This window comes from Mus caroli, unplaced genomic scaffold (assembly GCF_978045245.1).
Source record: "Mus caroli unplaced genomic scaffold, Mus_caroli_1 scaffold_5, whole genome shotgun sequence".
Lineage (NCBI taxonomy): Eukaryota > Metazoa > Chordata > Mammalia > Rodentia > Muridae > Mus > Mus caroli.
Genome location: NW_028227260.1, coordinates 63690467 through 63713423, shown reverse-complemented (window position 1 = coordinate 63713423; position 22957 = coordinate 63690467). Strand labels below are relative to the sequence as shown.

General features: G+C 39.6%; 1 non-coding gene and 2 pseudogenes across 1 annotated transcript; 2 read left to right on the top strand and 1 right to left on the bottom strand.

Annotated features, from left to right (window-relative positions):
• Positions 1–2566: 2566 nt before the first annotated feature.
• LOC115030140 (U6 spliceosomal RNA) lies at positions 2567–2677 on the bottom strand. The gene has a single exon (XR_003835765.1). It is a non-coding gene; the product is annotated as a U6 spliceosomal RNA (small nuclear RNA).
• A 3342-nt stretch (positions 2678–6019) lies between these two features.
• LOC110286325 (prohibitin 1 pseudogene) lies at positions 6020–6832 on the top strand (annotated as a pseudogene).
• Positions 6833–7011: 179 nt separating this feature from the next.
• Positions 7012–15468, top strand: LOC110286327 (swi5-dependent recombination DNA repair protein 1 homolog pseudogene; annotated as a pseudogene).
• Positions 15469–22957: the final 7489 nt, after the last annotated feature.

Here is a 22957-nt window from a genome sequence, read left to right as displayed (position 1 = left end):
TTTGGTTGTGTTTTCCAGTAATTCTTTAGGGGACTTTTGTGTTTCCTCTTTAAGGGCTTCTACTTGTTTACCTGTGTTCTCCTGTATTTCTGTCAGGGAATTATTTATTTCCTTCTTAAAGTCCTCTATCATCATCATGAGATGTGATTTTAAATCGGAGTCTTGCATTTCCAGTGTGTTGGGGTACCCAGGGCTTGCTGTAGTGGGAGAACTGGGTCTGATGATGCCAAGTAGCCATGATTTCCATTGCTTATGTTCTTGCCCTTGCCTCTCGCCATCTGGTTATCTCTGGTGTTAGCTGGTCTTGCTGTTTCTGACTGTGGCTTGTCCCTCCTGCAAACCTGTGTGTCAGTACTCCTGGGAGACCAGTTTTCTCTGGGTGGAATTTGGGTATGGAGAGCTGTGGCACAGGGTCATCTCAGGGCACATATGGAAACCTGAAGGATACTGTTCCTGACTCTTCCTTGGTTCCTGTGTCCTGATGGCTCTGGGTGGGTCCCTCTTGGGCCAGGAATTTGAGCAGAAGTGGTGGTCTCACCTCTGCTCTTGGGTGTGTCAGCACTGTTGGGAGACCAGCTCTCTCCCAGTAGAATTTGGGTATGGAGAGCTGTGGCACAGGGTCAGCTCTGGGTGCAGATGGAAACCAGAAGACTTTAGCTCTATTTTTTTTTTTACAACAGAGTTTATCTGATTGTTACTGTTAATACCAAACTATGAGTTTTTACGTTTTTGGGAAACAGAAAACAGAAACAGTATACCAGTCTGGCCTTGAAGTCACAGGCATCTGATTGTCTCTACTACTTGAGCTCTTGGATTAAAGCCAGTCACCACCACATCCAGAAAAATAAAATAGTGTGTGTGTATGCATGTATTACAAAACATATGTGAAGGTCAGGGAACGATTTCGTAGAATCAATTCTCTACTTTGTGTAACTTCTAGGAATCAAACTCTGGTTCCTCAGCTTGTACAGTAACTGAGGCATCTTGAAAAACAAAACAACCAAAAAAAAAAAAGAAAACCTTAAAATACCAAAATTAAACAAACCAGCCAACTTATTTTTAAAAATCAACCTTATATTTATTTTTAATTTTGCAAATTGTGTTTAGGGTGTGTGTGCGCGTGTGTGTGTGTGTATGTGTGTATGTGTGTGTACAGGTACAATGGAATATGATGAGAGGAGAACTTTTAGGAGTTGGTTTTTCCCCTCTACCTTTATTTTAAAGATTGAACCAAGGCCTCAGGCCTATACAAGTGGTTTTTACCCACTAAGCCATCAGCTCACTGCTGCTTATATTGTTTTTTGTGTGGAACTGAAGATAAAGATCTTATTTCATTCTCCTGAAAGAGGGTTTCTTCTGTTCCCAGAATAATTTGCTGAAAAGGTTGGTTTTACTGTGTGTGGTGTCATGTTTTTTATCATAACTCATAGGACACAGAGGGGGGTAGATTCCTGTGAGTTCAAGGGCAGCCTGGTTTACCTTGAGGTTCAGGATCCACAAATACCCATGGATTTATCCGTTGGAGAATGTCAGCCACATTGCTAACACTCAGCTGCATGGAAAACAGGGAAAGTGAACTTCAGAAAAAGTATAAAAAACAAACAAACAAACAAACAGGAATATAGAGAAAAGTATACCAAGACTCTGGTTGGCATCTGAAAAAAGGAGCAGAAGGGAGGCAAAAAGGAAAGTTAGGACCTTCTGACTCAGGAAGAAAGACCAAGTCAATAGAACCTCATCATTGTGACTCCTAGAGACTGCCAAAAGCCACCCTCCCTTTAACCAATATGTGGTTTTAACACCTTTGTCAAAACTTGAGGAGCCGTAGCTGTGTAGGTTCATTTCTGGGCCCCATTCCACTCAGTTGAGCTATATGTCTATTTTTATGCTAATGTAATGCTGTCTTTATCACTATGGCTCTGTAATATAATTTGAGATCAGGTAATACAATACCTTTAGGATTGTTCTTTCTGCTAGAATTGCACTGTCTTTTGTGCTTCCATATGAATTATAGGACTGTTTAAATTTGTTTTTTTGGTTCTGTGAAAAATACCATTGGGATTTTGATTGTGATTAGGCTGAATCAATTCAATAATGCAACTATTTTAATAATATCAAGTTTTCTTGCACATGAGGATAAAAAGCCTTTTTATCTTCTAGTTAAACCTTCAAATTTGTAGTGGAAAACAAAGAGTTAAAAACTTTAAAATACCATTATAGGCAAGAAATGCTAAAAGAAAAAAAAAGGAACTCCAATAGCATTAGCTCAGTGTCTTATTACTATGCCCAAGGCTCTGTGTTTGGTCCCCAGCACTGCATTAATCAGGCATAGTGGTACACATATGTAATCCCAGCACTCATAAGCTTGTGACAGGAGAATCGGGAGTTTAAAATCATCTTAAGCTAGTGAGCTGGAGCCCAGCCTCAGTTACATAATATTCTGTCTCAAAGCAAAGAAAGAAAGAAAGAAAGAAACAAACAAAAGAAAAGAAAGAAATATATGGAAATGCTATAATTAACCTTATATCTTGCATGCTAATTTTATTTATTTACTTATTTATTTATTCTAAATATGGCATGTTTGAAGAGTTTGCATATCATCCTTGTGCAGTGGTGATGCTAATATATCTATTCTGGATTATTGCAATTTGAGTATGTGTAGTGCCAAAATGAATACATGTATGCTTATTTAAAAGTTAAATAAATTACAAAAACAAATCAACCTTATAGTAGCTTAAAATGGGCATACCATTGTATGTTGTAAACAACGTATACAATATTGCAAGTATAACTCTTGGTACTCAATAGATATTTTATTTAATTCCCAACATGCCATATTTTTCTAGACAGATTTTCATAGACTTGTGATCATCGTATACAATGGTAGTGATTTTTTGTAAATATTTCTCAGAAAGAACTCTGAAGGTTTTTTATTTACACAGCAATTCATGAAATCACTGAAAACTTGACAAGCTAGACTTCTATGACTAACGAGAAAATAACAGCTCTGCAACATACAGATTACTGCTGTGAACTATTTAACTCATTTTCCCTAAATATTATCTATGGATTATATAAAAATACACACATATTTAATATAATTAAGACTGTTCTATATGCCTGTCATGACTCGCTTCTGAGAACGTGTTGTTAAATGATTTTTGTGAACACCAGACTGTACTTAAACTACATGCATTCAAGACACCAGGCAAACACAAGATGTATTATTCTGCTGCAGGCTGTTTCTTCTTAAAAGTAGATAGAGTATACACTCTAATAACAGAAATTACATAGTAGATTTGTTTTTACTAGCATTCACAAACATAATAATTGTTACAGCGCTGTTGCAACGGCTGAGGCAACGCTAGGCAAAATAAGAACTTTTAAGCTACACTACAATTCTATGGAATTACTCCTATAGATGCAGCCCATGGTTGACTAAAATGTTGCTATGTGACACATGACAGTATACAGTTGTATATACAAATTTTAATAACCTTCATATACAACTTTATGTCATTATTTGAATAGTATATTATATTTCACTATTTCCTTGTTATTAGACTTCAGTTGATTCCATTATGCCACTATATTACTTGACTTATGATGAATTTAAGTACAAAAAAGTACATTACTAAATAAAGAATTCCACTTTACAGGACATGGGCATTGGAAGCCTTGAGTAAACAAATTCTAACTGGTGGAAATGGTCTCAACAACTACCATTTAGAGTATGAAAATTGTACCAAAGACATGCAGAAAATGAAGTAGCAATTATTTGATAAAATATGCTAAATCTTGGTGAGAGTCTGTAGCACTTTAGCTGCCATTAAGTCATGACTAGTTCCCTCTTTTCTTAGACTAGTTTGTGAGAAACTCTACTTTAGGGAGGTGTGGCTCCCAATACAGCATCAAGGTGGATTACCTGGAGCACCACATTACCAGAACTTTTCATCTACCTTAGCTCTGAGTTCCTGGTTTGAAAAGTGCTGGTTCCCAACTGGCGGTTATCATGTAGAAGAATGTGAATTGATCCATTCTTATCTCCTTGTACAAAGCTCAAGTCTAAGTGGATCAAGGACCTCCACATAAAAGCAGAGACACTGAAATTTGTAGAGGAGAAAGTGGGGAAAAGCCTTGAAGATACGGGCACAGAGGGAAAATTCCTGAATAGAACAGCAATGGTTTGTGCTGTAAGATCGATGGGACCTCATGAAACTGCAAAGCTCCTGTAAGGCAAAAGACACTGTCAATAAGACAAAAAGGCCACCAACAGATTGGGAAAGGATCTTTACCTACCCTAAATCAGATAGGGGACTAATATCCAGTATATATTAAGAACTCAAGAAGGTGGACTCCAGAAAATCAAATAACCCCATTAAAAAATGGGGCTCAGAGCTAAACAAAGAATTCTCAACTGAGGAATACCGAATTGCTGAGAAGCACCTGAAAAAATGTTCAGCATCCTTAATCATCAGGGAAATACAAATCAAAACAACCCTGAGATTCCACCTCACACCAGTCAGAATGGTTAAGATCAAAAATTTAGGTGACAGCAGATGCTGGCGAGGATGTGGAGAAAGAGGAACACTCCTCCATTGTTGGTGGGATTGCAAGCTTGTACAACCACTCTGGAAATCAGTCTGGCAGTTCCTCAGAAAACTGGACATAGTACTACCGGAGGATCCCGCAATACCTCTCCTGGGCATATATCCAGAAGACGTTCCAACTGGTAAGAAGGACACATGCTCCACTATGTTCATAGCAGCCCTATTTATAATAGCCAGAAGCTAGAAAGAACCCAGATGCCCCTCAACAGAGGAATGGATACAGAAAATGTGGTACATTTACACAATGGAGGACTACTCAGCTATTAAAAAGAATGAATTCATGAAATTCTTGGGCAAATGGATGTATCTGGAGGATATCATCATGTGTGAGGTAACCCAATCACAAAAGAAGTCACTTGATATGCAATCACTGATAAGTGGATATTAGCCCAGAAACCTAGAATACCCAAGATACAACTTCCAAAACACAAGAAAATCAAGAAGGAAGACCAACTCGTGGATATTTCATTCCTCCCTAGAATAGGGAATAAAATATCCATGGAAGGAGTTGCAGAGACAAAGTTTGGAGCTAAGATGAAAGGATGGACCATCCAGAGACTGCCCCACCCGGGGTCCATCCCATAATCAGCCACCAAACGCAGACACTATTGCATACACCAGCAAGATTTTGCTGAAAGGACCCTGATATAGCTGTCTCATATGAGGCTATGCCAGTGCCTGGCAAACACAGAAGTGGATGCTCACAGTCAGCTATTGGATGGAACACAGGGCCCCCAATGGAGAAGCTAGAGAAAGTACCCAAGGAGCTGAAGGGGTCTGCAACCCTATAGGTGGAACAACAATATGAACTAATCAGTACCCCCCAGAACTCGTGTCTCTAGCTGCATATGTAGCAGAAGATGGCCTAGTTGGCCACCATTGGGAAGAGAGGCCCCTTGGTTTAACAAACTTTATATGTACAAGCAAAAGCCAGGGCCAAGAAGTGGGAGTGGGTGGGTAGGGGAGCAGGGCAGGGTGGGGGTATAGGGGACTTTTGGGATAGCATTTGATATGTAAATGAAGAAAATATCTAATAAAAAGAAAGAAAAAGAAGGCTCTACTAGAAGAGACGATGTAAAAATTATGATCATAGCACCTTCTTTATAGGACAGAGATTCCAGAAGGAAAAGCCAAAGAATATAATAGCATGTTGCACTTTGCCCAGACCCCAGGAACCGGAGATTTTCCTATATGGACCAGAGTCTCACAAACTAGAGAGCTCTGGAGATGTTCATGAAAGAAGTGACTGTATTGCAAAAAGAATCTGAGCAAACTCAAACCTGACTGTACTCACAAAAGCAATGGAGATTTTTGTGATAAATTTTTAAAAGGCTGGTTTGTGGAATTCCTGTGGAAGTCAGAGTGAAAGCAGGTGTGAGTGGAAGCAACGAAGGAGTCGTGGCTGCCAAATGTTTGAGCCCATCAGAAAGTTCGGCCTGGCTTTAGCAGTTGCAGGAGGCATGGTGAACTCTGCTTTTTATGTCGATGCTGGACACAGAGCTGTCAACTTTGACTGATTCCATGGCATACAGGACTTTGTGGTAGGGGAAGGGACTCATTTTATCATCCCTTGGGTACAGAAACCAATTATCTTTGACAGACGTTCTCAACCATGGAATGTACCAGTCATCACTGGTAGCAAAGACTTGCAGAACGTCAACATCACACTGCGCATCCTCTTCCGGCCCGTGGCCAGCCAGCTTCCTAGTTTGTATCTATACCAGCATTGGCAAGGACTATGATGAGCGAATCCTGCGGTCTATCACCACAGAGATCCTCGGTCCGCGGTGGCTGGATTCGATGCTGGAGAATTGATTACCCAGCGAGAGCTGGTCTCACAGAGCAAGAAGTAAGTAACATTTGGGCTCATCCTGGATGACGTGTCCCTGACACATCTGACCTTCGGGAAGGAGTTCACAGAGACAGTAGAAGCCAAACAAGTGGCTCAGCAGGAAGCGGAGAGAGCCAGATTTGTGGTGGAAAAGGCTGAGCAGCAAAAGAAGGTAGCCATTATCTCTGCTGAGGGTGACTTCAAGGCAGCTGAGCTGATGGCCAACTCGCTGGCCACAGCAGGCGATGGCCTGATCGAGCTGTGCAAGCTGGAGGCTGCTGAGGACATTGCGTACCAGCTCTCCCTCTCTCGGAACATCACCTTCCTGCCAGCGGGGCAGTCCATCCTCCTCCCAGTGAGGCCAGCTGGGCCACGGCCTCCATCACGCTGAATGACGCCTTCCTTCTGCCCCACCCCAGAAATCACTGTGAAATTTAATGATTAGCTTAAAGTGAAGGAAATAAAGGTAAAACCACTTCAGATCTCTTAAAAAAAAAAAGGCTGGTTTGTTCATGAGACCAACAAAATAATGCTATATTAACTAGTTTGATGAGAAGTGGGAAGTAAACAATGAGGAAAAGTGAGTAAACACACACACACACACACACACACACAAATAGAATCTCAAAAACTACCTTTAAGGCTGTTGTAGTAAAGTATTGTCTTGCAAGAATGAGCTGGAGTCCCTGGAACTCATCAACACAATAAAACAAGCAAATGACCCCCACCCCTGAAAAAAGAGGTGAGGGGCTGAAGGGATGACTTTCATCAAGAACACTGAGTGTTTCTTCCAGCAGACCCAAGTTTGGTTCCCAGCACTTACATTGAGCAGCTTACAGCCACATCGCACTCCAGTTCCAGCAGATCCAACACCCTCTTTCAACTTCTTTAGGTATACCTACACACACATACACATATACATCCATCCACACATACAAATACATTGTTTTTAAAAATCTAAAAGCAAAGCCAGATGTGGTGGAATGTGCTTGTAAATACAAGAACTCTGTGGATGGAGACATTCATATCCCCCAGAGGTTCACTGGAAAGCCAGACTTGGAGAGCTATAGTATTGAGAAATTTTATCTAAAAACCAACTGAAAACAAAACAAGGTAGAATTCACTTGAAGAGTGACATCCAAAGTTGTCTTCTGGTCTTATCATGTGTGCTGGCTAGTTTTATGTCACCTTGACACAGGCTACAGTCGTTGGGAGAGAAAACCTCAGTTGATAAGTTTCCCCCATTTAAATTGGCTTGCTGGCAAGTTTGTGCATATTCTTGATAGATGATAGATGGAGGAGAGCACAGGTCACTGCTACACCTGCTGGTGCTTCATCTGGGCTAGTGGTCCCAGATGTTTCAAGAAAGAAGGTTGATGAAAAGTAGTCTGCACAGGGGAGAGTGTGCACACAGAAGCAGACAGCTTCTGGGACAGGCAGGAGCCACAGAGCTTCTGAGGCAGCGCCCTTTTCGGGCTCTGGACATCCGACCACCTTCCGGTCCACTGCAGCACCGGGGTTCCTGGCCCGGGGAGTCTCTGGACACCTGCAAGGACCCACAAAGGATCCCCCACGGGATCCTAAGACCTCTGGTGAGTGGAACACAGCATCTGCTCCCATCCAATCGTGCGGGACCTGAGACTGCATTAACTAGGGAAGCAGACAACCTGGCCTGAGCAGGAGCATAAGTCCCTTCCGGTCCACTGAGCACTGGGGTTCCTTGTGTGCTGAGTTTCTGGACACCCTCAAGTTTCTCACAGGACCCTCCACGGGATCTTAAGACCTCTGGTGAGTGGAACACAACTTCTGCCAGGAGGCAGGTTCGAATACCAGATATCTGGGCACCTTCCCTGCAAGAGGAGAGCTTGCCTGCAGAGAGTACTCTGACCACTGAAACTGAGGATAAAGCTAGTTTCCCAGGTCTGCTGATAGAGGCTAACAGAGTCACCTGAGGAACAAGCTCTAACCAGAGACAACTATAACAACTAGCTCCAGAGATTACCAGATTGCGAAAGGCAAACATAAGAATCTTACTAACAAAAACCAAGACCACTCACCATCTCCAGAATGCAGCACTCCCACCCCAACAAGTCCTGGGCACCCCAACACACCTGAAAAGCTAGACCTGGAGTTAAAAACATATCTCATGATAATGGTAGAGGACATCAAGAAGGAATTTAATAACCCACTTAAAGAAATACAGGAGAACACTGCTAAAGAGTTACAAGTCCTTAAAGAAAAACAGGAAAACACAACCAAACAGTTAAAAGTCCTTAAAGAAAAACAGGAAAACACATCCAAACAGGTGATGGAAATGAACAAAACCATACTAGACCTAAAAAGGGAAGTAGAAACAATAAAGAAAACCCAAAATGAGGCAACGCTGGAGATAGAAACCCTAGGAAAGAAATCTGGAACCATAGATGCGAACATCAGCAATAGAATACAAGAAATGGAAGAGAGAATTTCAGGTGCAGAAGATTCCATAGAGAACATCAGCACAACAATCAAAGAAAATACAAAATGCAAAAGGATCCTAACTCAAAACATCCAGGAAATACAGGACACAATGAGAAGACCAAACCTACGGATAATAGGAGTGGATGAGAATGAAGATTTTCAACTTAAAGGGCCAGCGAATATCTTCAAACTCTCAATTAACATAGATGGAGAAACCAAAGTATTCCATGACAAAACCAAATTCACACATTATCTTTCCACTAATCCAGCCCTTCAAAGGATAATAACAGAAAAAAAAAAACAATACAAGAACGAAAATCACACCCTAGAAAAAGCAAGAACGTAATCCCTCAACAAACCAAAAAGAAGACAGCCACAAGAACAGAATGCCAACTCTAATAACAAAAATAAAAGGAAGCAACAATTACTTTTCCTTAATATCTCTTAATATCAATGCACTCAATTCCCCAATAAAAAGACATAGACTAACAGACTGGCTACACAAACAGGACCCAACATTCTGCTGCTTACAGGAAACGCATCTCAGGGAAAAAGACAGACACTACCTCAGAGTGAAAGGCTGGAAAACAATTTTCCAAGCAAATGGTCTGAAGAAACAAGCTGGAGTAGCCATTCTAATATCGAATAAAATCGACTTCCAACCCAAAGTTATCAAAAAAGACAAGGAGGGACACTTCATACTCATCAAAGGTAAAATCCTCCAAGAGGAACTCTCAATCTGAATATCTATGCTCCAAACGCAAGGGCAGCCACATTCATTAAAGACACTTTAGTAAAGCTCAAAGCACACATTACAGCTCACACAATAATAGTGGGAGACTTCAACACACCACTTTTATCAATGGACAGATCATGGAAACAGAAACTAAACAGGAACACAGTGAAACTAACAGAAGTTATGAAACAAATGGATTTACCAGATATATATAGAACATTTTATCCTAAAACAAAAGGATATACCTCCTTCTCAGCACCTCATGGTACCTTCTGCAAAATTGACCATATAATTGGTCACAAAACAGGCCTCAACAGATACAAAAATATTGAAATTGTCCCATGCATCCTATCAGACCACCATGGACTAAGGCTGATCTTCAATAACAACATAAATAATGGAAAGCCAACATTCATGTGGAAACTGAACAACACTCTTCTCAATGATACCTTGGTCAAGGAAGGAATAAAGAAAGAAATTAAAGAATTTTTAGAGTTTAATGAAAATGAAGCCACAACATACCCAAACCTATGAGACACAATGAAAGCATTTCTAAGAGGGAAACTCATAGCTCTGAGTGCCTCCAAAAAGAAACTGGAGAGAGCACACACTAGCAGCTTGACAACACATCTAAAAGCTCTAGAAAAAAAGGAAGCAAATTCACCCAAGAGGAGTAGACGGCAGGAAATAATCAAACTCAGGGGTGAAATCAACCAAGTGGAAACAAGAAGAACGATTCAAAGAATTAACCAAACTCGGAGTTGGTTCTTCGAGAAAATCAACAAGATAGATAAAACCTTAGCCAGACACACTAGAGGGCACAGGGACAGCATCCAATTTAACAAAATCAGAAATGAAAAGGGAGACTTAACAACAGATCCTGAAGAAATCCAAAACACCATCAGATCCTTCTACAAAAGGCTATACTCAACAAAACTGGAAAACCTGGACGTAATGGAAAAATTTCTAGACAGTACCAGGTACCAAAGTTAAATCCCCTAAAGAAATAGAAGCAGTCATTAATAGTCTCCCAGCCAAAAAAAGCCCAGGACCAGATGGGTTTAGTGCAAAGTTCTACCAGACCTTCGAAGAAGATCTAATTCCAGTTCTGCACAAGCTATTCCACAAAATAGAAGTAGAGGGAACTCTACCAAACTCATTCTATGAAGCCACAATTACTCTGATACCTAAACCACAGAAAGACCCAACAAAGATAGAGAACTTCAGAACAATTTCCCTTATGAATATAGATGCAAAAATCCTCAATAAAATTCTTGCTAACCAAATCCAAGAACACATTAAAGCAACCATCCATCCTGACCAAGTAGGTTTGATTCCAGGGATGCAGGGATGTTTTAATATATGAAACCCATCAACGTAATCCATTATATAAACAAACTCAAAGACCAAAACCACATGATCATCTCCTTAGATGCGGAAAAAACATTCGACAAGATCCAACACCCATTCATGATAAAAGTCTTGGAAAGAACAGGAATTCAAGGCCCATACCTAAACATGATAAAAGCAACCTACAGCAAACCAGTAGCCAACATCAAAGTAAATGGTGAGAAGCTTGAAGCAATCCCACTAAAATCAGGGACTAGACAAGGCTGTCCACTTTCTCCATACCTATTCAACATTGTACTTGAAGTCCTAGCCAGAGCAATTCGACAACAAAAGGAGATCAAAGGGATACAAATTGGAAAAGATGAAGTCAAAATATCACTTTTTGCAGATGACATGATAGTATACATAAGTGACCCTAAAAATTCCACCAGAGAACTCCTAAACCTGATAAACAGCTTCGGTGAAGTAGCTGGATATAAAATTAACTCAAACAAATCAATGGCCTTTCTCTACACAAAGAATAAACAGTCCGAGAAAGAAATTAGGGAAACAACACCCTTCTCAATAGTCACAAATAATATAAAATATCTTTGCGTGACTCAACTAAGGAAGTGAAAGATCTGTATGATAAAAACTTCAAGTCTCTGAAGAAAGAAATTAAAGAAGATCTCAGAAGATGGAAAGATCTCCCATGCTCATGGATTGGCAGGATCAACATTGTAAAAATGGCTATCTTGCCAAAAGCAATCTACAGGTTCAATGCAATCCCCATCAAAATTCCAACTCAATTCTTCAACGAATTAGAAAGAGCAATCTCCAAATTCATCTGGAATAACAAAAAACCTAGGATAGCAAAAACTCTTCTCAAGGATAAAAGTACCTCTGGTGGAATCACCATGCCTGACCTAAAGCTCTACTACAGAGCAATTGTGATTAAAAACTGCCTGGTACTGGTATAGTGACAGACAAGTAGACCAATGGAATAGAATTGAAGATCCAGAAATGAACCCACACACCTATGGTCACTTGATCTTTGACAAGGGAGCTAAAACGATCCAGTGGAAGAAAGACAGCATTTTCAACAAATGGTGCTGGCACAACTGGTTATTATCGTGTAGAAGAATGCGAATTGATCCATTCCTATCTCCTTGTACTAAGGTCAAATCTAAGTGGATCAAGGAACTTCACATAAAACCAGAGACACTGAAACTTATAGAGGAGAAAGTGGGGAAAAGCCTCGAAGATATGGGCACAGGGGAAAAATTCCTGAATAGAACAGCAATGGCTTGTGCTGTAAGATCAAGGATTGACAAATGGGACCTCATGAAACTGCAAAGCTTCTACAAGGCAAAAGACACCGTCAATAAGACAAAAAGGCCACCAACAGATTGGGAAAGGATCTTTACCTATCTTAAATCAGATAGGGGACTAATATCCAATATATATAAAGAATTCAAGAAGGTGGGCTCCAGAAAATCAAATAACCCCATTAAAAAATGGGGCTCAGAGCTAAACAAAGAATCCTCACCTGAGGAATACCGAATGGCTGAGAAACACCTGAAAAAATGTTCAACATCCTTAATCACCAGAGAAATGCAAATCAAATCAACCCTGAGATTCCATCTCTCACCAGTCAGAATGGCTAAGAACAAAAATTCAGGTGACAGCAGATGCTGGTGAGGATGTGGAGAAAGAGGAACACTCCTCCATTGTTGGTGGGATTGCAAGCTTGTACAACCACTCTGGAAATCAGTCTGGCGGTTCCTCAGAAAACTGGACATAGTACTACCGGAGGATCCCGCAATACCTCTCCTGGGCATATATCCAGAAGATGTCCCAACTGGTAATAAGGACACATGCTCCAATATGTTCATAGCAGCCTTATTTATAATAGCCAGAAGCTGGAAAGAACCCAGATGCCCCTCAACAGAGGAATGGATACAGAAAATGTGGTACATTTACACAATGGAGTACTACTCAGCTATTAAAAAGAATGAATTTATGAAATTCCTAGGCAAATGGTTGGACCTGGAGGGCATCATCCTGAGTGAGGTAACACAATCACAAAAGAACTCAAATGATATGTACTCACTAATAAGTGGATATTAGCCCAGAAATTTAGTATACCCGAGATATAAGAGACAATTTGTAAAACACATGAAACTGAAGAAGAACGAAGACCAAAGTGTGGACACTTTGCCCCTTCTTAGAATTGGAAACAATCACCCATGGAAGGAGTTACAGAGACAAAGTTTGGAGCTTAGATAAATGGATGGAACATCTAGAGACTGCCATATCCAGGGATCCATCCCATAATTAGCCTCCAAACGATGACACCATTGCATACACTAGAAGATTTTACTGAAAGGACCCAGATATAGCTGTTTCTTGTGAGACTAGGCCGGGGCCTAGCAAACACAGAAGTGGATGCTCACAGTCAGCTATTGGATGGATCACAGGGCCCTCAATGGAAGAGCTAGAGAAAGTACCCAAGGAGCTATAGAGATCTGCAACCCTGTAGGTGCAACATTATGAACTAACCAGTACCCCGGAGCTCTTGACCCTAGCTGCATATGTATTAAAAGATGGCCTAGTAGGCCATCACTGGAAAGAGAGGCCCTTTGGACATGCAAACTTTATATGCCCCAGTACAGGGGAACGCCAGGGCCAAAAAGTGGGAATGGGTGGGTAGGGAAGTTGGGGGGAGTTTATGGGGGACTTTTGGGATAGCATTGGAAATGTAATTGAGGAAATTACGTAATAAAAAAAATTCAAAAAAAAAAAAAAAAAAAAAAAAAAAAAAGAAGGTTGAGCAAGCCAGTAAGCAACGTGTCTCCATGGTCTTTGCATCAGTTTCTGCCTCCAAGTTCTTGTCTTGAGTTCTTGCCCTGCACACACACAATTTTTTGTGTAAAATGAAATCAAATCATGATGCTTTATTACAATAGTAGAAACCCTAAGATATTATGCACATGTGTACACACACACAAGGAGAGAGACAGAAGAAGAGAGAAAGGGAGAGAGGGAGGAGGGAGGGACTATGTAAATAACCTAAATGTAATTAGATCAGCCTAAGATCTCTGTGGAGCTTTGTCAAATTAGTGTTATCTCTGTGATATATCAAAGGCGTAGCATCAGCTTAGTGGAAAGTTCAATGAAGAATAGAGCACAGATAAAACCACTGTCACCTGAGCCTAAGGACTGGTAGTAATGGTTCATACAGCAGGGAAGACAACCAAAACTGTCTAGCTAAATCATGAAATAAAGACATAGGTGAGTGGCAACATAGGCACGCCCCAGACAGGTGGTGGTGGGGAAATACCTCCAAAGTTGTTACAACATGCTAGTGAAAAATAGCAAATTTATACAAAAGTATGGAACACGAAAAAGAGACAAGATGTGATCCATACACAGTAAAGGGGTTTAGAAAACAAAAGCAATGTCTGAGATGACTCAGATACTGTATGGGATAGACGTGGCTTTAAAGCTGCAATCACAGGCCCTGGCCCTGCCTCAGAGGGCAGAGTCTATATACTGCTATATTGCTGGCTGTGTGTCTGCCTTGGCTGTGTATTTGCTGTGGGCATGGCTGAGGAAGAAGGAAATCAGTTCACTTCCAAGGTGGAAGGCCTGTCAGATCAGCATTGATTCAGACCCGTGGGAATCCACCATCACCCCATACAAATAGTTCAGGAAAACAACCTTTGAGTGCAACACTTAAGGAAAGATGAGAGAAAACATCTTTTTCTCTTTGTAGTGCAGTGAAGTGACTTAAAGTAGAGAATGAAGATGATCAGACCTTTGCAGAACCAGGGGCATCTTCAAAAGAAGAAAACTGCTCAGAATTCCAAGAAAGTTTGGAACACAGACAATGAGTCTGAAAAGGATAGTTCAGAGAATAAAAATGAACCCCAATCTAAATCATTTGATACTATGTCATCCAGTGAACCCCAAAATGATTCTATGAAGAATACTAAAGAAAGCTTAAAGGAAGAAAAAGCAAGATTGGCAAAGCAGGCTCAAGAGAAGGAAGAGCTTCTTCAGAGGATGGCTTTGTTGGACATCAGGGGTAGGAACGACCCTTGGGCCTGAGGGGGCACAATGCCCCAGTGTAGGGGAATGCCAGGGCGGGAAGGCAGGAGTGGGTGGGGGAGCACCCTCATACAGGCAGGGAAGGGGGCATGGGATAAGGAGTTCCCTAAAGGGGAGACTCGGAAAGGGGAAAACATTTGAAATGTAAATAAGGAAGATATCCAATAAAAGGGGGAAAAACTAGTCAAAAATGTATAGAATAAGGAATAACCTGCCTGAGGTAAAGTTGTTAGTAAAAAAGTGGAGAAACTGCAGCCAGCAGCTGCTGAATGAGCTGCAGTCAGTTTCATCTGAGGACAGGACAATGAGAGACTGAGCCTCACTGAGATGACAAATTGCTGCACTATAGTAGAAGTGAAGGAGTTTATAGTTTTCTTTTGTTTTGGTGATGGGATCCTACTCATGCCCTCAAATATGCTCGATTCCTGAGTTATATACACTCCATAGAATATCTTTAAGAATGACAGTATGGAAAGATAAATGTTTTAAAGGGAGGAAAGATATAAGCTGTGTACCTTAGAGGAAGGTATCCTGAAAAGTTCAGGACATTTTGATACATAAATGAAATTATAAAATGAAGCTTGGTATTTTGGATATCTTTACAAAAGAAAATATTTAAGTTTATAAGAAATTAAATCAAGTTTAAAAGGAAGTTTGGATAATTCTACAAACTAGGTTTAATACAGTGATTTTTAGGGCAAGAGGTTTATATAGTCTGTGTTTAAAAAGGATGCTATTCACCCAGAGGCCCCTGCCCATTGCCAGAGGAACTCACGTGGTGGTTGGAACTATGAGGTAGAATCAATAAAAGGAGGTAGATCAAGTTATATTCTTGGATGTGAGAACTAAGTATTTTATTTTAGTTTTTATTTTACTTATTTTTGTATACTTTTTTATGTATAAGTTCTCTATCTGCATGTACACGAGCATGCCAGAAGAGGGCATCAAATCCCATTACAAACTGTTGTGAGCACCACGTGGTTGCTGGGAATTGAACTCAGGACCTCTGGAAGAGTAACCAGTGCTCTTAACTGCTGAACCATCTCACCATCCCCTTCTTTCTTTTCTATTTTGTGACTCTAGTTCCACCATTTTCCTCTTCCTTTTCTTCCCACCAAATGCTCCCATACAGTTTACTCCTCCTTGCTCTTTTCCAAATTCATGGGCTCATTTTTCATCAATTATTGTTCCATGCACACAAAACTAATTATTTTATGTAACTTCTTCTCAAATAAGTATACCAATTTCAAGTTAATTATCATAGCTTGCATAAAACTTTATTATTTACTATTTTAAGTGTGTATGCGCGTGTGTACATATGCATACATGCATGAAGAGGCTGTAGTAGTTCCATGTCAAGTATCTTCCTCTACCATTCTTAACTTTCTTTTTCAGGTAGTACCTCACATTTAAAATGTTTGACTTAAAGGATATACAGAAAAAGTCTAGTAAGACAGAGGGTCACGGTCAATTTTATTTAGAAATTTGGAAATAAACTGGACAAAATAAATAATTTAAGGTCACAATATCCCACCAACACATTAATAATATAGGAATGAGTAAAATGTATTAAGATGGTAATAATGGTACTATGTAGGGTTTTTTTTCTTTTTAGAGTGATTCTGGTATTTTTAATTTTCCATAATGAGATGTATTACTTTAATAACAGTAAGATAGAAAAAGCAGAGTTTTCCTCTTAACCTTGAACAGGAAAATGAACAATAAAAACAAATAGATAAATTAGAGGGGAAAATAGCCAATAAAACATGCAAATGTAAACTTAGCCTACCATTGGTAAATGGCACTTACAAATAATAAATCTTTTTCATTTCCAAAATTGGCAAACATATTTAAAAGTGATATTTTCCAAGCGAGTTTACCAGCTTTCAAGGCAGCAGAAAACTCTCGTTTCTGTTTCTTTAAAACACAAATGATGGCCAGGGTAAGGTGGCACACACCTTTAATCCCAGTGCTTGAGGCAGAGGCAGGTGGATCTCTGTGAGTTGGAGGCCTGCCTAGTCTACAATGCTAGTCCAGGACAGCCAGGACTACACAGAGAAACCCTGTATCAAAAACAAAACCACAACAAATAAGCACACACACACACACACACACACACCCCAAACTGAAACAAAGGATGAAGGAAAAGGAGTTGATTTTTTTGTGTTGCTTTGCTACCACCTGCAGGCAATTATATAAATTACAGCTAAGAAATGCTGTCTCTTGTCCTGAAATTCACATTAGCAGTGTGTGTTCCACACGCATGCTCAAACACACACAAAGCAGAAGAAATTTAAGAAACTTACCGTTCCTTTAGACTCTGACTGTAGCTACTGAAGTAAAGTGGAAATAATGAATGGGGAATTCTTGTGCAAATAATTAGTTCTCAAATTAATGCATAGAGAATTCAGATGAATGGAAATATGTGTATCAAAGACAGGAGCCTAGATTGCTTCTTGGGCCATAAAACAAATTCTACCAATTATAAAACAATGGAAATCATATGGAATATATTACCTTACCATAATGGATTTGATTGAGAAAAGACTAGAATAAGAGATTCCCAGTCTTTTTCTCCACACCATAGTCAGTTGTGGGTCTCTCTCTGATACTAACTACTAAAAAGAGAAGCTTCTCTAGTGAAGGTGGAAAGGTTTATTAAAATATGAGTATAAATGTCAGGTTAACATTATGTTCACTTAGTTATGTATATGAACTCACAGTGGTTGTGACAGCAAAAGACCTGTGCAAGCCTAAGCTAGACTAGAGCTCCTGCATGGAAAGGGAGGGTGGATCCACCCCACCAGAGAAGCTGCTGGCAAATAATCTAAAAGGAGTTTATGGAAGGGGGTGAAAATGACCAAAGTATATAAATACTCAAAGAACTAATAAAATATATTTCAAAACACCTGTTTTATTAAATAGATATTAAACAATAATTTTGAAATTATAAACAGAAAATGAAAAGAAATTCTGAAATCTGAAAGCACAACAACTGAAAATTTGAAAGCTGGTAGAATATGGAGAAACCTTGAAATTCTATTTTAAATGAAAGAAGCCAAACAAAAGGTCGTGTTTCATAAAAATTCCATTTATTGGGTTTCTTTTTCTATGGTAATGGAAATGTTCTGGAATTAGTAGTAATTGATATACAACCTTGTATGTGTACTAAAAACTGAATACTACATATCTAAGCAATGCACTGAATGGTAAGTGAATTCTCAATAAATGGAATGGTTAATTTGTTTTCTTTTTTTTTTTTTTTTGGTTTTTCGAAACAGGGTTTCTCTGTATAGCCCTGGCTGTCCTGGAACTCACTTTGTAGACCAGGCTGGCCTCGAACTCAGAAATCCGCCTGCCTCTGCCTCCCAAGTGCTGGGATTAAAGGCGTGCGCCACCACGCCCGGCTTAATTTGTTTTCTTAAAGAAACAAAAACAAGTGTTTATGAGAATGTGGGGAGCTGGATCAATCTTACATTGTTGGCAGGGGTGTAAAATGGTCCAGTAATTCTGCAAAAGTATTTGACAGTTTCTCATTTTAAAACTACATACATACTGATATAACATTGCCATTGAACGCCTAGGCATTTATTTCAGAGATTTAACCAAAAAAGCAGCTGATATCTACACAAGTGCCTGTAAGCAAATGTTTAAGACAACTCTGTTCCTAAGAGCTCTGAACCAGAAACTGGACTAGCTGAGAGGTACATTCACAACAGGAAAAGCTACTTAGAAATACTTTCAATGTCTTCAGCAGGCTAAGTTCAGGTAAATGCAGTTTTTGTGAGTTCATCATTGCAATGGCTGTACTGAGTCTCTAGGATGGAACTTTGCAGCCCTTTTTGTCTCCCATCCTTTAGTCCCTGACTCCTCTTCTGCAATATTTCTGGAGACTTAAGACAATGAAGGAATCTGTCCTCTACATCCATGTCACTGGCATTCTTGATGATAACCATTCTGACTACAGTAAGATGGAAACTGAAAAGTGAGCTTCTGTGTTTCCCTGATGGCCAAGGATATTGAGCAGTCTTGTGTTTCTTAGCCGTTTGTAGTGCTTCTTCTGAGAATACTCTGCTTAGTGCTCTAGATTATTTTAACTGGGTTGTTGATTTTCTGATGTTTAGATTTTACCTGGAGAGGTGGTCCTCCCCCGCAAACAACACTCCAATTGGTTGTCCAGTACCAAATAACCCTAAAAACATAGGTATAAGTAACATTATGTGAACTGAGTAGGTTATATTTAAGAATATTATTATATGCTATGCCATATATAACATATAATGCATATATGTGTGTGTGTATGTTTGTGTATAGCACGCAGTAACAATTAGTGAAAAGAGGCCATGAATTTGAAGGACAGCAGGGAAGGTGACAGGGTTTTCAGGAAAGAAAAGGAAAGAAGAAATGTAATTAAGATTTCAATGATAACAAAAGAAAAATTCTTTATATATTCCAGACACTAATCCTCTGACAAATGTATAGTTTGAAAAGACTCCCATTCTGTGGGCTGTTGATTAATAATGTTGTTACATAGAAACTTTTTATTGTTGGTTTTAGTTCCTATACTATCAGACTCCTATTTAGAGCATCTCCATCTGTGACCATATGTTGAAACATACTCCCTACTTTCTGCTACAGAAATTTCAGAGTGTAAGGCCTTGGGTATTTCTCTCTCTCTCTCTTGGTCAGATGAAACTAGATAAAGATCTAGTTCTAGTTTTAGTTTCATTTATGTGCATGGTGACTCCCTTCCCTATTTGTATCAAATACGCTTCCTTGTCTTAGTGCTAAGACTTCAAGGACTGTTATTAACATAGCAGAGAATATGAACAACCTTGTCTTTAGTAGCAGTGCATTTGAGTTTGTCTTTGTTTTATATGAAATTATCTATAGGTTTTTCATAGATAGCCTCTAATTAAGTTGCAGTATGCTGCCGTCATCTTTACCCTGTCACTTTATCATGTGATTTTTGTCCTTGAGTCCATTTATGTGCTGTATTACATTTATTGATTTAGGTATGGCAAATCAGACCTCTCAGTCTCAGGAAGGAAAATAACTTGATCATGAATAATTTTTTGATGTGATTTTGAATATGGTATGCCAGCATTTTACTGAGAATTTCTACACTTATGCTCACCCAGGATATTTGTGTGTAATTTCCTTTTTTGTCTTTATTTTCAATTTTAAAAATTTTTTTGAGATAATTATATCATTTCCTCCTTCCTTTTCCTACCATCAAACTCTACAGAACTCTATCCCTCCTTACTTTGTTTAAATTCATGGCCTCTTCTAAATTAATTGTTGTTCAATATGAACTAACCAGTAATCCCAGAGCTCCCTGGGACTAAACCACCAATCAAAGAAAACACATGGTGGGACTCATGGCTCTAGTTGCATATGTAGCAGAGGATGGCCTAGTTGGTCATCAATGGGAGGAGAGGCCTTGGTCCTGTGAAGACTCTATGCCCCAGTATAGGGGAATGTCAGGGCCAGGAAGCAGGAGTGGATGGGTTGGGGAGCAGGGCAGGGAGAGGATAGCGGATTTTCGGAGGGGAAACCAGGAAAGGAAATAGCATTTGAAATGTAAATAAAAATATCTACTAAAAAGAAAACCTGTACACAGTAAAAAAAAATTAATTAACACTCATACTATATATACATGTATGCTTCTAAATAGAACCATCTCAGCCTGTGTAATATCTCCCTTCTGACTCCAATTGTCTTAGTTTGGGTCTTCTTTCTCTTGTTTTTGGTTTGGCTAGAGGTTTGTCAATCTTATTTATCTTTTCAAAGAACCAACTCTTCACTGATTCTTTGTATTTTTTCATTTCTATTTCATTAATTTCTTCCTTGCTCTTAATTATTTCTCCCCATCTAGTGTCTTGGGGTTTGGATTAGCCTTATTTTTCCAAAGGTATAGAGTAAAATTATCTATTTGAGATCTTGAAAATTTATTTTTAGTATTTTAAAATATAAGACTTATTGTCATTTTGTTTATTTTATATCCTGACTCCAGTTTCTCCCCCTTCCTCTCCTTAATCTCACTCCTCCTGCCATCAACTCCTCCTCCATTTCTCTTCAGAAAATGGCCAGCCTTGATGGATATCAACCAGCCATTGCATATCAGGTTGCAGTAAGACTAAGTGCATCTCCTATTAAGGCTAGACAAGACAACTCAGTAGAGGGAAAGGGTACCAAAGGTGGGCAACAGAGTCAGAGACAGCCCTTGTTCCCACTGTTAGGAGTCCCACAAGAATACCAACTATACAACCATAAGGTAGGTGCAGGGAGCCTGGGTTAGGTCCATGCAGGCTCCCTAGTGGGCAGTTTAATCTCTGTGAGCCCCTATTCTTTATAGACCTTAAAAGAATATGCTTTATTATTATTTTTAAAATGAAACTAAAAATTAGTATTAATTAGTTCTTCTTTGAAAGTCTAGTAGAATGTTGTACTAAAACCATCTGTCCCTGCTTTGTTTTGTTTTTTTGGTTGGGAGAGTTTAAATGACTGCTTCTATTTCTTTAGGGGTTATGGGACTATTTAAATATTTCTTGATTTGACTTTGGTAAGTGGTATCTAGAAAATTATCCATTTCATTAAGATTTTCTAAGCTCCAGATAGTAGAGACTTTACTGGGTCTGAAATTTGATAGCCCATTTCCAGCATGTTCATATTCTCTAAGGAAAGACTAAGGTTTTGGTCCTGTTGACACATAGCCAAGATGAGAATGGTTCAGCAACCCATTCAATAATCATCACTAGGCCTCACTAGCTCCCTAAGCTGAACTTCATCCAAATGTCCCTCTAGGCAGCAAATAGCGTATCATAATAGGCTCAGAAGAAGAGGAAAGTCAAAAGGAATCCATTTCGACAAATGTATAAAACGACAGAGCAATGGAAGTGACACAACCACCACCTATGACCCACAACCAACCGACTGACTCACCTACAAAGGATCCTAAATTATCGATAGCTGAACTGAGAATTTACAGTCTTACTGTTCCATGTTTTGCTGAGATGTGTTTTTGTATACTTGGACTCCCATCATTTTATTCCTGTTGTCTTTAATTTCATTCTGTGCCCTCTCTGAATTGTTTGAGCTTGTTGAACATGTATTGTCCTTTGGAATTCCGTGTCTTTAATTTCTTGTAACTTGTTCTCTTTAGGAAACATTATTATGAGATTGGTGATTTGGACAATTAGATATTGGTTTAGTTTATCTAGTTTTTGTGCTGTAACCTGGGCATCTGGATTTACATTGTCAGCTGTGTTTTGGTATGGGTTTTTAACCCACCAGGTCAGAATCCAAAGTTGGATTGTAGGCTATATAGCTTGGGGAGACCTCTGAGGTGGCAGAACCCATGCTAAGGGGTCTAGGCTCTGGGTAAAGACAAGGTCTCTGACAGAGTTTGGGTTGAGGCCAGAGTGTACTAGTGGAGGGGCTATGGAGCCCCAGACCAGAGGTCAATGGCTGAGGAGTTGGGATGCGAAGGTTACTTACTATACCTGGGGTTGGTGACTACACAGGACCAGATGTGGATATGCCAGGGGTCAGGGTAAGTGTGGAGTCAATTCCTCAGCCTGAGCCAGAGCAACCTTGTCAAACAGTCACGGTACATTGAGGTAGAGGCAGAAGCAGTTAGGGGCAGAGCAGGTATACAGTTCCTTTCAGGGCCCACACCTTGAAGCAAAGGAATGGAATGGTTGTGACATGAGCTACCAAAGGCAAAGTAAGCTGGGTACAGGCTTGAGGGACCATGCTGGGCACCTGTGGGGTGTGTGTGGACCAGAGGTAGTAATGTAACATTTTTGATAGTACAAAATTAGAGAGATTTATGTTTTTTAAGTGCTAAGGAGAGGCATGGAGTATAAGGAGGTA